This window comes from Molothrus ater, chromosome 21 (genome assembly GCF_012460135.2).
Source record: "Molothrus ater isolate BHLD 08-10-18 breed brown headed cowbird chromosome 21, BPBGC_Mater_1.1, whole genome shotgun sequence".
NCBI classification, from domain to species: domain Eukaryota; kingdom Metazoa; phylum Chordata; class Aves; order Passeriformes; family Icteridae; genus Molothrus; species Molothrus ater.
In genome coordinates, this window is record NC_050498.2 from 3,026,376 (window position 1) to 3,042,415 (window position 16,040).

At 43.8% G+C, this 16,040-nt stretch overlaps 1 protein-coding gene across 1 annotated transcript in view; it reads left to right on the forward strand.

The window, feature by feature from the left end:
* Positions 1–16,040, forward strand: part of CASTOR2 (cytosolic arginine sensor for mTORC1 subunit 2) — a 132,351-nt gene that overhangs the window by 42,341 nt on the left and 73,970 nt on the right. The window lies entirely within an intron of this gene.

Below are 16,040 nucleotides of genomic sequence, written 5' to 3' on the forward strand. Positions count from 1 at the left end.
TCTGATAGCATGGCACAACAGCAAATTGCTGTTGTTTGGTGGAAGTGTAGTGGGGAGCTTTGCTTTCACTGCTGCTCCCTCAATTCTGTGCCAGCAATTTCTCAGTTGTTGGGACAGGCTGGAAGCCGTCTGAACACACAAGGGAATGTGAATAAAATGCCAACAGTCTCTCTGATTAACTGGATATCTTTGTATTTGGTTCTTGTTTAATAATACACCAAGGCTGTGCTTCTCTTGCTTCTTCTCTGCGTGTTCAAATTATCTGATGCCTAAAATATGACCCTTTATTTGTAATCTTGCTTTTGTGTTTGTAACAGCAGTTAAGTTGGTGACAGTATTTGGTCCAAACTGTGGGCTGACCTATGTCTCACCTTTTATTTCTTTTTCTAGCAGCTGAGGCAATTGATATTATGTAAGTTGGTAATAATATTTGAAGCATGCCTGGAAATATCTGATAAGTGGCTTCATTCTTTTGATAAAGGAGTGAGGCAGAGAAAAGCAGAGCTTAGTGTAAAGTTTATTAAATGGCAGAGCACGTTTAATCTCCCCACCCCACAAACTGGAGCCAGAATCCAGCATTTGTAATCACCAGTGTCCCCACAGCATCACGAAAAACTGATTTGTCTTTGCCACAGCAGATTGTTTTTTTCTTTCTCAGATGGACATAATGGGTTATTTGTTCTTTCTCCTTGGACAGCTGAATAATAAGTGCACAAACCACCTACCTCTGTGCTCCAAAATCATGGAAATCAGCAAGTTGCACAGCTACCCTTTTTGTTATTATTGTAGCATGCTATAAGGGCTAATATTCATTAATATGCACTGGCAACTGCTTGTGTTTGAAATGAAGTATTCTACAGCTTCCAGTTAAATGGCAGGTGAACATAAAGGAGTTGCATTTTGAGGGACAGGTATGTGAACACTTAGAGCATGTTCATGAGCTCTCATATGTCCACTGTTGAGCACTTCTCTCCTTATCACTTTCCCCATATCTTGCCTTCAGTGCACTTCATTTTACTGAACTTTAAGGATGATTGAGAACTTCATGAGAACTAAATTAAAGTCTTGAATAGATAGGTTGTCAGAAACTACTACCTGAGTTGTAGTAGTAGCAGCAGAACCAATAATGTGTTACTGCAAATTGCATATATTTTATGTTTTCTGGCTTTTCTCCACTATTTTAGTGCTTTGCCACTTCTGTTGGTGATATCAGTTATCATTTGAAAAATAAAATAAATTGGTTCATTTACTGATGGTGGGTGAATGACTTGCCTGTGAATTTACAGTGCTTCCCCACAGCTGGTAAGCTCAGAGGTACCTGAGGTGTTGATGTGGTTTTTTTCACTTGGATTTTTCACTGGGAGAAATGCATGGCAGACAGCAGACAGCCCAAAATACTGAAATGTTGAAGCCATTGAAATGTTGAAGCCATAAGCTGCATGTAGAAGTACCAAGTCCCAGGGCTGCCATTTCCATTTGATTTCTTCCATTGCTTGCAGGTCAAGATCCAGGGTCATCCTGGCAGTGTGAATGGCCATGGGCACTTACATACACACTTCTGCACCTATGGCTGCTTTAGTTTTCACTCCAGCTTTCTTGGACATTTCTTGGAAGAAATTGAATATAGTAATGTGCCTGTTCTGTGCTTGAGAGACAAAAACCTTTCCAGTCACAGACATGAAGCCAGGGAGAAATGCAGGAGCAAGTGCTGCACTCTTCTTTTGTGGGGTGTTTTCTTAGACTAGAGGAGCTGACCTTTCCCAAGGGAACAAGGCTGCCCTTCACATTTACCCCTTGAGAACAAGAGCTCTCACACACACTAAAGCATCTTAAAATGGAAGAATACCTTTCTTGAAGAATACCTTTTTTTTCCTCACTAAAGCCAAAGGACTTTGTTCCAGAGACCTCAGCACCTGTATGTGCAGTTGCTTTCCCACACTTGAAGTTCTGCTTTATAAATTTTGGACTTGATGTCAAAATCTGAGGGTGTGTAAGAGAGAGAACAGTCAGGACAATGTCTCCTTTTAGCCCTCAAAACACATCTTTGGAGGACTAGTGTTGCTGAAACTGCTGTGAGACTGTATTTTTCTCTGAGGTACACAGCTTAAAAGATAAAGCTTAAAAGATAAGTGAAACTTGAATAAATGTGTGCTGTTGCATTGGGCAGTAAAAGAGAATGCTGGCCTCTGTTGACAAAGCAGATCACACAAACCTGTGTTATCCAAGGGGTGAAACATGTCCCTTACTAAGGAAAAATATTTTCTCTTCTTCGAGGTTCCTTGTCCCTGGTGTGTATTTTTATTGTTTTTATTATTTTTTCTATACAAATACCTTAGAAAAAAGTCTTTGTATGCTATAAGCTCTGTGAGTTGTGTCCTCTCCAAAGCCAGTAGAGTAGCAGGATAAACCAGTGAGACTGATTTGGCTGGTTCCTCATGATCAATTGTACATGTAATTCCAAAAGGCTTGAGTGCCCTTTTTTGGGAATCTAAATAAAGCCTTTTTTGGGTTTTACTAAATGGCTGATTGGATACAAAGGTTGCAAGACTAGTAAAAGCAGGAAAATTCTAAATCTTGTGTTAGTTTGACTGATCTTTGTAGTGGTGCAGATGTGAATTTACATAGAAAGTTGTAAATAGTGTTTATCTAAGACAGAAATAAATTCTTTTCTTAGGAAGATGAGTGAAATTTTCCTTACCTGTTCTTACCTACTCTGGAGTGGAATTGCTCATGATGAGCATGAGTGCTGAGGGGAAACTAACAGCTCTAGATTCGTGTCTTTAAATAAATTAAAAAACAAAACTGTTAGTCAGCTTCATAACTTATATTCAGTGTGACCATTTAGTTCATCTTGAATATATCAGAAACCAGTGCAGAGGAATGAATAAGGAACCATAGCACAAATTAGTGCAGGATGACATTGTTCCACGTGTAACGTGGAAGCATTTGGCTCCATGAGCTCATTTTGATCTCACTTGTTGTGTCTTCTGCCTCCTACCAGCTTAGAAAAGAGCTGGAGCTGTGCCTTAATGAGATTAACTCAACAGGAATGTACTCAGAGTTTATCAAATGTATTTAACTTTCATGGAAGCAAGGATTGCTTAGGTGAAGTTTTCCTCACCTACTGCCTCTGCTCAGTGATTAACTGGGTCCAGAAATTATAATAGCTCCAGTGAAGTCCCTTCTCATCTTACTGAGGAAGGGATTCCATGGTGCAGTGGCACCTTGGATGGAAAGCAGAAGTTCCCTGTGCTTACAGAGTGAGACTTGGCAGCCAGGTGTGAAGGAGTTCAGTTCATTTTGGTTACCCATATGGGTTTTGAGAGGTACTGAAGTGCCTGACTCCTTTTCCACTTCTCTTGAAGCAGGAGGTCCTTTGGAAACCTCACAGTAATGAGCCCTGCCTACCTTTGAAAGTTGGGCTGCTGAATTTTACTGTGGAAGTTGGCTGGTAAGTAATAGTGAGAAGTCCTGCCATCAGTGAGGCAGAAGCAGCAGCTCTAAGTTGATTTTCCCCTTCCATCAATGACTAAGATGTACCATCCCCCAGTCTGATTTCTAGGAGGTTCTCCTCAAGCTTTGTTTGCTTGGTGCCTTACAGCTAATGCACAGTGCTGAAACCTGAAATTAGTTCAGCTGTGTCAGGGCTAACAGATGGCCATTCCTAGGAGAAGATAGTGAGCACTCTGTACAGGTTTTGCAGTGTGGTGAAAATCCAGGTTAACAGAAACAGCCAAAATTGAAGGCTGAATTATACCAGATTCCTGAGTCATCAGCTATTGATGCAGAAGATCCTGCTACGCTTTTGTTGTGATGCTGCTAAGTAGCATTTCCAGCCCTCTGGGCAAAGACATCAAAGGAGAATGAAGATAAAAACAGACCACTGTTGACTTTGAGAAAAATGTTCTATTTACACAGGCAGATGTTGAAGTAACTGAAAACTTTAGGGCTGCTTTAATGAAAGTTTGGCAGTCCTCAACCTCCAAAAACTCATACCCAGGTTTGCTTTTTTTCCTCCAAAATCATAGAGCTGGCTTTGAGTGCCCCTAGGTCTTAGCAGAGGAAAGTTTTCCAGAATGAATGAGAGCAAAGCAAGGCCTGCTGTGAGCTGGCAGGGCAGGAGGGTTGGCTGAGCCATGTCCTTTGTCAGAGGTGCCCCTCAGTCATGGCAGTCTCTTTCTCACAGGGACATCTGGGCTCCTGATAAATGCTGTGTTTGGGTCAGGTCTCATTCTCTTCTGGGGTGGTCCCCAGCTCATGCTGTCACAGCTCTCTTCCACCAGCACAGCCAGCCATGTATTCTTCCATTGGCTGGTGACACTCGCTCTTGGGTTTAACAGCCTCTTCAGAAAATTAATGTAAAGAAACACCACAGCTTTATGTGGGATTTCTAAACCAGGCAGGATTCTGGCTCAAAAAGCCTATCCAGGCTGTACTTGTCTGTTGAAAATGAACAGCCAAACTAGTAAAGGTGGTTTGCTCTTGCTTTCTCTTGTAGTGAGATTCTCTGGAGTCTAGCATGGTGTGAGCTCTGAGGTTTCATGTGGTTAGAACATGACTCTTGTGGATTCTTGACAGGCTGCAGAGATGGGCCAAGTCCAACAACATGAAGTTTAACAAGTCCAAGTGCCCAGTCCTGCATTTTGGCCACAATCACTCCCTGCAATGCTCTGGGCTGGGGATGGTGTGGCTGGACAGTGCCCAGGCAGAAAGGGACCTGGCGGTGCTGGTCAACAGCAACTGACCATGAGCCAGCAGAGTGCCCTGGGGGCTCAGAAGGCCAATGGCTCCTGCCTGGATCAGGAATGGTGTGGCCAGCAGGAGCAGGGAGGTCATTCTGCCCCTGCACTGGGCACTGCTGAGGGCACACCTGGAGTGCTGTGTCCAGTTCTGGCCCCTCAGCTTGGGAAGGACCTTGGGACGCTCGAGTGCGTTGGAAGGAAGGAACAGCTTGGTGTATGACCCTGGATCATGTTCAGCTGCTAGAGTACACTGACAACTTCTCCAAATGCCTCCTGGGCATCCGAACCTTCTATTGAGGGTAATTAGGGGAATATAGTTATAGGGAAGACAGAAATTAAAAATTCACATTCCCAAAACATTCCCATCATTGTGCCAGATCAGCAGGAGCCAGCAGTGCACAGACATTCCTATCACTCTTGTCTCTGCTCCATCATGGACCAGACTCTTGACTCCACACTCACAGGAAACAGCCCCTAAATCCATGGGTGAAATTGCAGCTTATGGTGCAAAATGCTCTTTGGGCAATTTGATGTGATAGGATTTGACTGCTTTGTACGTCAGAGGATCATTCTGCAATTCATGGAACTGCTTCTTCTAGCAGTGGAGCAAAAAGGCAAAGAATTTACTGGCAAACAAATGAATGGTAACTTCCCTCTCTTGAATTTATTCAGTTCTTTGAGGTACAAATGTATTCTTGATGGCCAGAGAAATCAGTCATTTTGCATTAGGAAGCTTGGTTGATGTTTTTAGCAGGCCTTTATGAAGCTCTGTGTATGTGGTTTTAGAAACAACTTAGAGGGAGAAATAGGATGTGGTTTAACACAGAAGCACTTAATTATGCTTTTATGTTGCTACTTAAAATTTTAATTGTAAGTATGTGAAAATACGTTACTTCATATGTGAAAATAAGTGACTTCATCCCTCCAAAACACCCCTGGTGTGACATTAATCACTGCCATACTACTGTGACTTGTACTACACCTGAATTTTAATAATTGTATTGTTATGTTCCAATTTGATATCTCTCTTAGTGTCACAAGATCAGATGTGTTTAATTATGGAGCAGGATCCTGCTGAGGTTTACAGATAGTGCATGCCCCAAGGACGTGTATCTGTGTGTTGGCTCACCTTCCTTAGCAGCCTCCATCATCTGTGCAGCTGCCCAGCCCCACAGGGAATGTGCTGAGGAAGGAAGGGATGTTCAGCAGAGCTTGAGGAGTGGGAAAAGGTGCATCAGAGGGGGGCCAAACAGACCAGGATTGTGTATTGAGATATTCTGCATCAAGAATAATTGCAGACACTTGAGATTTGGACTAAGATGGACAATACTGGAGTCTGAGGTCTTGTCTGTGATAATGCACTGGAATAACAAAGGAAACTCTCAGCTTGGCAGCTGGGCACACTGTCATAGCCCTGTGGAGGAGGCTTTTTTGCTCCTAACCTTCAGTGAGATTTGAATCTTGGCACTGAGTGAAGGAGACCTTGTGCAATAACCACTGGATTTCCTAATACCTTGTCTGTTGCTCCCCCTCTTGATCTAAGAGCTTTGAAGATCAGAGAGTCATTTATGATTGTTTTCTGTTCTTTGAGCAGCTTTCACCCCCTCACTTCTTGTTCAAAACCCTCCATGTTGTTTATTTACTGATATATGCCAGCAGGAAATAAAAATGGTGACTTAGCAAATTATTTCTGCCAGAACAAGCCTGCAGACTGTATCTCCAAGCATAAGCTTGACAATAGAGCCTTGGACTCAGCAAAACAGAAGCTGTCTATACTGGAAGAAGAGATCCTGTCTTTCCCAGGCTGTCCTGCACACTCTGTTCCCCCTGACAGTCAAGTCCTGGTTTCAGACAGTTTTTGTACAAATCCTCCAATTGCTCTCTCAAGTACAAGCAGCTCAGGCAGCAGTTGTTTGCAGAAACCTCCTGGAACTGCTGCTGGAGACTCTGGTTACTGGAAATGAGATCCTGCTGGAGACCTGTGCCCCATGTCCGACCAAATTAGCTGTAGAACCCTAATTATGCTACAAAAGTCTAATTCATATTCATCCTCTCTACAGGACTGAATCTTATTGTTCAGGTCATTATTTCCTTTGCCAGCTTTTCTGCTGTTGCTGGATTGATCTGGGGATGAAGCTGGCAGGGTACTGTGATCCTGCTGTCCTGTGGCCCTGTGCTTTTCTCTCCTCACTGCTCTCTCCCTGCAATGAGTGTGCAGGCAATACCTGGTGGGTTTGTTTCTGTTGTTTTGCACTGTGAAAAAAGCCAAATGTTTGCTTGAAAGCCAAGTCTCATATATTGCTGAAGGCTGTGCTTCCTTTATTCTCAGCATAGTTTAAAAATATTCTTTAACTGTTACAAACTGTTTATTCCACCAGAGAACTGATCAGAAGAGCAGTAAATGTTAAGACCTGTCTGGGCTGTGTGAGGCCACAGTGAATATCTACTTTTGTGCTCTGTTTTGTAAAGATGAGATGCAATAAAACCTGATATTGATACTGACTTTTTTTAGAAAGTGCTTTCAGGTCTTGTGAAAAGCAGCAAACAAAAGCCAGGTGGAATTGTGCCAAAGAGTCTTCTCACCTCTCTGTCAGGTTCACTCATAGCCCACCTAAAGAATTTATGTTGTTTAGTTCTTATTCCATCTGTTGCTGTCTTAATTCAACATTTTACTTAGTTTTCTATGTTTTTGTAGGGTAATGAAGTGTTTTCTGTGACCTAAATATATTTTTAAGACAGAACTTTCTGAAAGTGAGACAGGCAGAACTCACTGAGAGAAGCCCTGTGGAGAAGGACTTGGGGTGGATGAATGAAAAGCTGGGCATGAACCAGCAACGTGCAGATGCAGCCCAGAAAGCCAACCCTACCCTAGGCTGAATCAGGAAAGTGGACAACAGCTCAAGGATCCTCTCCCTCTCATGGGAGTACCTGGAGTGCTCTGTCCAGCTCTGGGCATAGGAGTTGTTGGAGCAGAGGAGGTCAGGGAGGTTCTCCAAGGGCTGGAGCTCCTTTGCTCTGGAGCCAGGCTGGCAGAGCTGGGGGTGCTCACCTGGAGAGGAGAAGGCTCCAGGGACACCCCAGAGCCCCTGCCAGGGCCTACAGTGGCTTATGAAAAAGAAGTATTTTTTAACATGTGCAGATAGAGCTAGGACAAGAGGGACTGGTTTTAAACTAAAAAAGAGAGATTTGAAGGTCTCTTCCAAGGCAAACCATTCTCTCATTCTGTACTGCTAATCACTGGTATTTGCTGGCTCTGGAGATGGGAGAATTGTACCAGGTGAGTCAGGCTATGATTTTGCACTTTACATTGTGCCTTACACTACTAAAGTCCAGGGCTGCACCACCTGAAGTTTTGTCATTTATTCTGATTGTGGTTTGTCAGTAAAACTTTTCACTGGAGTCTTTATGAAGCATTAAACAAAATTTAGGGTATTCACCCAGATGAATCAATAAATAAGCTTTTTTCCTATGATCATGCTTTGATGGGTTTTGAAATAACAATGACAGAAAGGACTCCTACAGGCAAGGAATGAGAACCCTGGTCTGTAGCTGTAAAGAATGTTTGAAATCCTGACTTCAGTGGAAACAGACTGTTGACATACTTCAACCATGTCCCTCAGTTCACAGGGCAGTGTTTTCTCTTAGATCTATAGATTCTTATTTTCCACTTTGCTTATGTATATAGGGATCTTTATCCAGAAAAAAATAATTGCTGCAAGAGGAGCTTCCTTTTACTTCATCACACAGGTCTGTTATCCTGGAATCCTATATTGTTAAGGTAATTCAGTTTGAAAGTACAGAACCGAGGCTACAGAAGAACCTTTTACATTATAGGCTCAGCTTCCTGAAGTTTTGGCTTGTTTTCTTTCTGAACTGTTGATGTTGAGCTTGAGCTCTTGGATGCCTGAGCTGGTTCCATTTTTGCACAGCAGGGGAACATCCCCTTCAGAGCTTTTCAGTCCAGGCAGTGTGGCATGAGCATGGAGGTGTCACAGTGCTGGAAAAGTTTGGAAGTATCTTATCTTCCCTTTTTTGAGTCATCTGATAGTTTCAGCTTCTCTATTGATGGAAATTAAAAGCAACATCTGACAGCATATTTTCTGTTGTGTCCACTTGCCCCCTTGCTGGTTGGAAGGAAAAAGGAAGTCAGAGCATTTCCAGCCATGGAAGGATGGGGTGTTGGCATTGCCCAGCATTACCTTAATTTGGTTTTGGTGGGCCTCAACACAGCTGCACACAGAGGAAGATCCAAGACCATTACTCACTAAGTTCTCATACTTTGGAGGTGTCTTTTGCCTCATATTGTTCTGAGAGTTTTTGTTCTTCCCCAGATCTTTACAAGAGGAAGATTGTGTAGTTTTGTTGTAGTTTTTTAATCTTTGCTATTGATCTCACAATTTAAATTTTCTGTAAATGTTTGACAGCTGTTACTTTGTTGCTTTAATTTTCTCAATCTATTTTAATACTTATCCTGCACAGCACTTGGTGAGGACAGGAAATAAGTACATGATTACAGCCTGCTGGGCTTTCATAAGGCCTGGTCATTTTGCAGTCTTTGGCTGCTTCCAGAGAATGTGTTTAGGGACTCTGTTGGTTACTGAAGCATCTCTTCCCTTTTCTCATTCTCATCCTCTCTGTGGTAATGCAGGTAGTACAGTAAGACATAAAATTAAATGGGGATTAGAATTTCATGAGAAGTGGTATTTTAAATGGAGCTACACTTGATTCATTTATGCTTTAAAGGAAAGAGTATAAGGCAAGGGAAAATCTGCTAGTTAAAGTATTAAAATCTGCCAGAGGCATGGCATTTCCTTTAACTATCCAGTCAAAGATGGGTGGAAGTAGATGTTGTCTGTTCCCTCAGGATCTCACTTCGAGCTGTCTTAGTTTCATGCTACCTCTGCTTGTGGAAAGTTTGTCAGAGTGTTATAAATGCATTGGATTGGTTCCCATAGACTTGAAATGCCTCTTTACAACATAAGCTGACCACTGCCATTCAGGTGCTTTTTAGTTTGACTAAGATGACAGCTAGTACTGATTTCTGGTAGTTGGAACCATAAACTATTACTGAAATGCTGATGATTTTCCTGATAGTTCTGCCATGCCCCTCACACCTTTCCCCAGCACAATTCATCTTGTGTCTTGGTTTGAAATTTGAAATTAACTAATTTGAAAGACAAGTGTCTGCTAAGGAAGGCAGGAACTTCCCTTGGAATGGAGAATATGATTCCTTTCCCTCTGAATTATTACAGCTTTGAAATTAAGGAACTTTCAGGCAGAGATATAGAGAAAGGAATAACAGTTCTTTACTAGGATGTATGTGTATAACAAGGCAAACAACAACAATGGCAGCAACAACAATCAAACAAAACAAAACAAAAACAACAATAAAAAAGAAAATAAAACCAAAAACCCTAACCAAACCCAAAAAGCAGAAAACCCAATAAAGTCTCTTGGCTGCTCTTTAGGTGCTTCCCTGGGTGCAGTTCCGGGCACGGCCGCCAGGGGCGCTGCTGGCTCCGGGCGGGGCAGGACAGGGCAGGGACTCCCCCCCGCCGGCAGGGGGCGCTGTGGGGCGGGCCCGGGCACCACTCGGGGATGGCGGCCGGGCTGGATGGCGGAGCTGGGCTGCAGGAGGGGCTGGCAGCTGGAGCTGTCACTGCCTGCTGTCCCCACAGGCCAGGAGTGGGGGCTGCACTGCAGCAAAAACCCACAGCAGTGGCAGAAAAAACGGCAGGGCTGGGCAGCAGCAGCCCGGCTCCTGAACAGGCTCAGGGATCCCCTGAGGCACCCCACAGACAGTGAAGGTCCCTTTTTCAGTGAAGCAGGGCGTTGATAAGGTACAATGGCTGCTCCTACGAGCAGAGCTGCACTCATGGTAGAAGAAAGGCAGCAGACAGAACCCGCAGTGGTGGGGACTCTCCCCACAGCCACCCCAGCCTGTCTCCCCTGTGGATGCCAAGAAAACAAGAGCGGGCTGGGAGCTCCATCGAACCCCATTTCCCAATTCAGTGTAGCAAAAACCCAGAGCAGTAGCAGAGGCACAGCAGGGCTGGGCAGCGGCAGCCTGACTCCCAAACAGAGCAGGGAGAGGCTCCCTGGGAGGGGGAAAGCTCAGGGCTCCTGAGGTTTCCCCTGAGGCACCCCACAGATAGTGACAGTCCCTTTTTTAGTGAGGCAGGGCGCTGATAAGGTACAATGGCTGCTCCTATGAGCAGAGCTGCACGCATGGTAGAAGAAAGGCAGCAGACAGAACCCCACAGTAGTGGGGACTCTCCCCACAGCCACCCCAGCCTGTCTCCCCTATGGATGCCGAGAGAAACAGAGCCAGCAGCTGCCCCAGCCCCTTTTTTCCCAGCCCAGTTCTCTCAGTATCTCTGAAGGAAAGAAGCTCTCAGGTAAGAGTGCAGCCAGCTGCCTTCCTCCCCTGAACTTGGCAACTTGTTTTGTCTCTCCCAGGTACCTGGTCATTATTGTCTCTTAGCAACAAAATGGGAGAAAATTCCTTAAGAGAAAGAAGCAAAAGGAGAACTCCTAAACCCCAACATCTTGGTTGAAAAAACAGCTGTTTTCTCATCACCAAGCAAACTGAACAGCCTTACAAAGCATGTTCCTAAAGCACACTTCTGTGTGATTTGCTCTCTAGAAACATCTTCACTTCATTATGGTGGGTGCTGCACAGAGAGTGTGAGAGTTCTTGTGCTGAAACTCTGAAAGGATCAAAAGCCAAATATGAAGGCACTGCAGCCACTTAAATCAGCCAGCAAACATATCCCAAATGTCAGAACATGGCCTGGGAATGGGTAACTCCCTTAACTTCTGGAGACTTTTGGAGCATTGATTTGAGGCCCTGATTGGAGCTGCTTTTGAGTTCATGTGACTTTTCTCACACTGGGGTTTCTGCAGGGGTCTGAGCCAGACCCAGCAAAGCTCAGTCCTATGGAGAGACTGGACTGATGTGTTCTTCAGAGTGGGGTAGCAACAAGGAACATCTGTGGGATGGTGCTGGCCATGACACTGATTTTGACCCAAACAGTGACCCACTCTGCATTATCATTTGTGACATATATACTTCTGCAGGAGCTCTGGCTTTTGTTTTGGGTGTTGATCTGGCAGCTGGATTTTAGGAACAATATTCCAAAACTGCAAAATTCCATCTGAGCCATGTAATGCTGACTTGCTGAATAATCTCTCATGTTTTCCTTGGGGCTGGTAGGCCTGGGAAGAAGTTTTGTGCTTCTGCCTTTACTATGAGCTTTTCCTTTGCAGTCTGAAGAGACCAATTTAGAAAGAGTGATTTGGAAGAGCATTGTTAAAAAAACCTGACATTTTCAAGGCTAAAACTTTGTGGATAGTCAATATTGTCTGACTTTAAAAACCTTAAAATTCTTGAAATGCATTTTCCATTTTGCTTGTGTATATAGGGATCTTTACCCAGAAAAAAAAGAATTGGCACAAGAGGAGCTTCCTTTTACTTCATTAACAAAGGAAGCAAATGAAGCTTCCTTTTGGTGCCTCTGGGAGCTGTAGATTTGGTTAACTACAGGTTTATGGAAAGCTGGGTACAGGCACATTTGCAGCACTATTTTGTACATAATATGAGCTAGAATATGCAGAAATACTAAACATCACTGGGCTGGGTAGTATCCATCTTGAGCAGGACCCAAAAGCAGAGCCTAGGAGAATGAGAACAGTCAGAGGTTGCTTTTGCTGTAAAGGTGTCTTTAGTCGTGCAAAAAGCTGAAATTTCTCTCTGAACTTAAAGGAAAGTTGGTGAAACTCTCTGTTTTTAATTTTTTATTCAGGCTCCTAAATTGTTAATGTGCATTAAATTTGGGGTTGACATGCAGCCTCACAGCATACATCCTCAGACTGATGTGGGGTGTTGGACCTGCTTGCAAGTGGAAGCTCTTTGAAAATGATGAGGCCTGAAATGTGCTTCTCCTGCCTCTCCATTCCCATGGAGCATGGCTTGCTGAATCTCCTCCTGTCCCTTTAATTCCCCCAGCACACATGTTCTCAATTACTGCCTGCATTGAAGCTGCAAACATTTCTTGTGCATCTAACTTTCTATACTGAGTATTGGAAATATATTTTAGCAATTTGTGGGAGAACTGTTATGTCCCATGCTGGGAAAATTGTGTTTATGGTTCCTGTAGGAAAACAAGTCCACAACAGATTTTCTGTTTCTTCATCCTTCTTTATGTATCTTGGAGCAGTATGTAAGAACCTCTTACCCCCAGTGCATTGAGCATGGGTTGCTCCCATCTTTGAAATAAAAAGCATATGCTCTGCAGTCTGTGTTTTTCATTGCTGTTCATAAAATAATCACTGCTTTTGGCTGATCACAATAATAGCTACTATGAACCCCAAATATATGAGTTTGGATGTACAGCAGCATTACATTTGATGAAAACTCAGTTGTTGGTAGGATTTTAAAGTCAATATTCTGCAGCAGAGAGCATTAAAGGAGTGATAGTATAATGCCTGACTTGGAAGGGAACAGGAAACGGGAGTTAGTCTTTTTCCCAGTGTGTGCATTGTTCTGATAGGATAATCCTCCAGGATCCAGGTGGTATCATGTGTCCACAAGCCTTTGTTGTACATTAAATCATACTTTATTTTCAGCTGTAAACCTTAGGAGCCACACCCACATCTGTAACATGTTTCTCAGTTCAGATTTTGGGTTGCAGAAGAGAATTTTGTGGTTAAGGCAAATGTGGTGTTGTACTCCACCTCTCTCTTGTGCTGAAAATTAGTTCAACTCTGACAGTGATCAGGGGATATTGTTACTGCTGTACAGACAAAGTTTTTAAAGCACAGTTATCTTCTGCTTAAATAAATTATGGGCTTGTTCAAATGGAAAAAATTACTTTTGCATCTCATCTGTAACTAAGTTGACTCACAATAGAGGGGCCTCTGAGAATGCCTGCACACAGGGATAGCAGAGAGAAGAGGAAAAGGTGTGTCTGGATCAATTACTTAATTGTTAGATAATAAATGAATACTTTTGCCCTTTGCACACAAACTAAACCTTTTTCATTTACTGCTCCAACTTCCCCTTCAGAGATTTGCTGCCAGCATTCTCTCCCAAAGCAAGGAGCTCTTGTCATTTCAATGTAAATACTCATTGACCCTCTGTGGAGATTTGAAAAATTGCTTTCCTGTCATTAACAATGATAAATCTGTAAACAATATTGTTAAAGATTCCGGAGGGGTGGGCATCAAACCAAGAGGAACAGAATAAAGGAATTTAAGAAGTGATGTACACTTTTACAGTTATGCTCTGAGAAGGAGACTGTACAGGCAGCAGTGTACAATGCATCAAATGTAGTTTTGTGAAAATTATTTTTATAATTCTTGATGAAATTTAAGGATTTAGGGGTTTTTGCTATTGCTCTGCTGCTTGCCCTGGGGTGATGTTGCACCAACTGAGGCACTGCTGTTTCTGATGTGTTGCTTTAAAAAATGCTGGAGGAACAACAGCAATAAAACATGAGCAAAGCGCCTGAGATGCTCATTTAATTCCCATTAGCACAATAAATGTGAATATGATGAGGTTTGTTTTGGTTTTATGTCCCTATGCTTCTCCACAGGGATGGTTTAGATCTGTATCAGAAATGGAAGCTGAGTCATAGGTTGGCCAGGAGGACCAGAATGGAGCAAGGCATTTGATCTGAGTTTCTGCAGCTAACAATGTAACTCTGGCAATTTTGGAGGGAGGTGTTTTTTATTAGCAGTCTGTTGGTTTTTTAAAGTGGATAGGGGTCTTGCTTCATTGTCCAATTTGTAAATCCAGTCTATATTAGCAGACTGAAATAATTCCTGATGTAATTTATGGATTTACCTGAAAGAGAAGAGAGCTCTCCTGCGTGCCATGCAGGCTTGGGTCAGAGCAATGGCCATAACTCCTCTGCTTGCCCAGGGCAGTGTTACTGGATGCTGTAACCCAAGGGCTGTGTTGCTGCCTGCCTCAGCACTGGGCCAAAGGTGCTCCCATCCCAGCAGGCACAGAGGCTGGGAACACAACCAGTTGCAGGGATCTGGCTTAGCAGTGACAGTCCTGCAGCTGTCCTCACATAGCTGGCTGTAATGACAGGAGGAACACGTTATCTAAGGTAACTTTATCTTTTGGATATTTCTGTTATAGGCAGCTCTCCTGTCTCTTGGGTCTGAGGGCTGTGACACTGTTTACACTTCAAGTGTCTTCATCCCCTCTCATATTTAATAATTTTTTTATTGGAGGAGGAGAAGGATGGAAAAGCTTTTAATTACAGGGTTTATTTCTCAGAGAAGAATGTGCTGGGAGGCCTCGTGAGCAGTTTTCTGTTCTCCCCCCAGGTGCGCTGGGCTGAGAGGATGTGTCTTTGTCCTTCCAGCATGTTAACAGTTATTATGGTTCCCACTAATGGTTTTATAGTAGGTCAGTGAAGCAGAGGCAGCACCTCAGCAGTGCTTAGAATGGGCATGGTTGGCCCATGTTTAAGGCTCTTGCTGTCCCTTGGTGCTGGCAATGCTGTGCTGCTCTGGTTCCTGAAGAGACTCATGGCCTGCTGCAGATGATATGTGTCTGCATTTTCTCTTGTGCTATGGTTCACCTTCTGCCTAAGCTTGCCTTAAATTCACTTTATCCTAGTAGTGAGGTTCCAAGTGTTTCATTTGGACATAAAGAGCAGCAGATGATTTTTTTACCGGTCTCCTGGCTTTAAGGAGCTGCATGGCACCCTTAGAGTGTTCTGCAGCTCCGCACTGCCCTGGCAGGAGCTGCAGAAATGTCTCCAGTGGGGAAGTCCTCAGAGGCAGTAGGAGGGATGATGTTGGTTTTGATCCTCCTGAAGGGACCTCCAGTTCACATTTACAAGAAGTGAGCATGGAGTGCTGTGGCCAGAGCTAGAGGGGCCCTGCCTCCAGCCAGGTGGAGGACAGGGACAGTGAGATCCACTGGACTGTGTGGATCTGTGCCACATCAGAGCCACAAGACTTTAGTTGACACTGCTGCACAGTGCACCCCAACCCCATCCAGATATGTAGGGGCAGAATCCAGCTCCATTTCTGCAGTGACAGGAGGATCCCAAAGCTGACTGTGCTGGAAGCTCAAGTGAGCCTGACTGGAAATGAATGGCAAAACCAGCCCATTGTGCCTGGCCCAGAGAGCCCATGTATCCTTGGCATAGGTGGCCTCAGGAGAGGGTATTTCAAGGACCCAAAAGGGCTTTGTTGGGCTTTTGGGGGAGCTGCTGTGGAGACAGAGGAAACTGGGCTGAATACCTTGTCTGGTCTCTCAGAGGATCCTTCTGC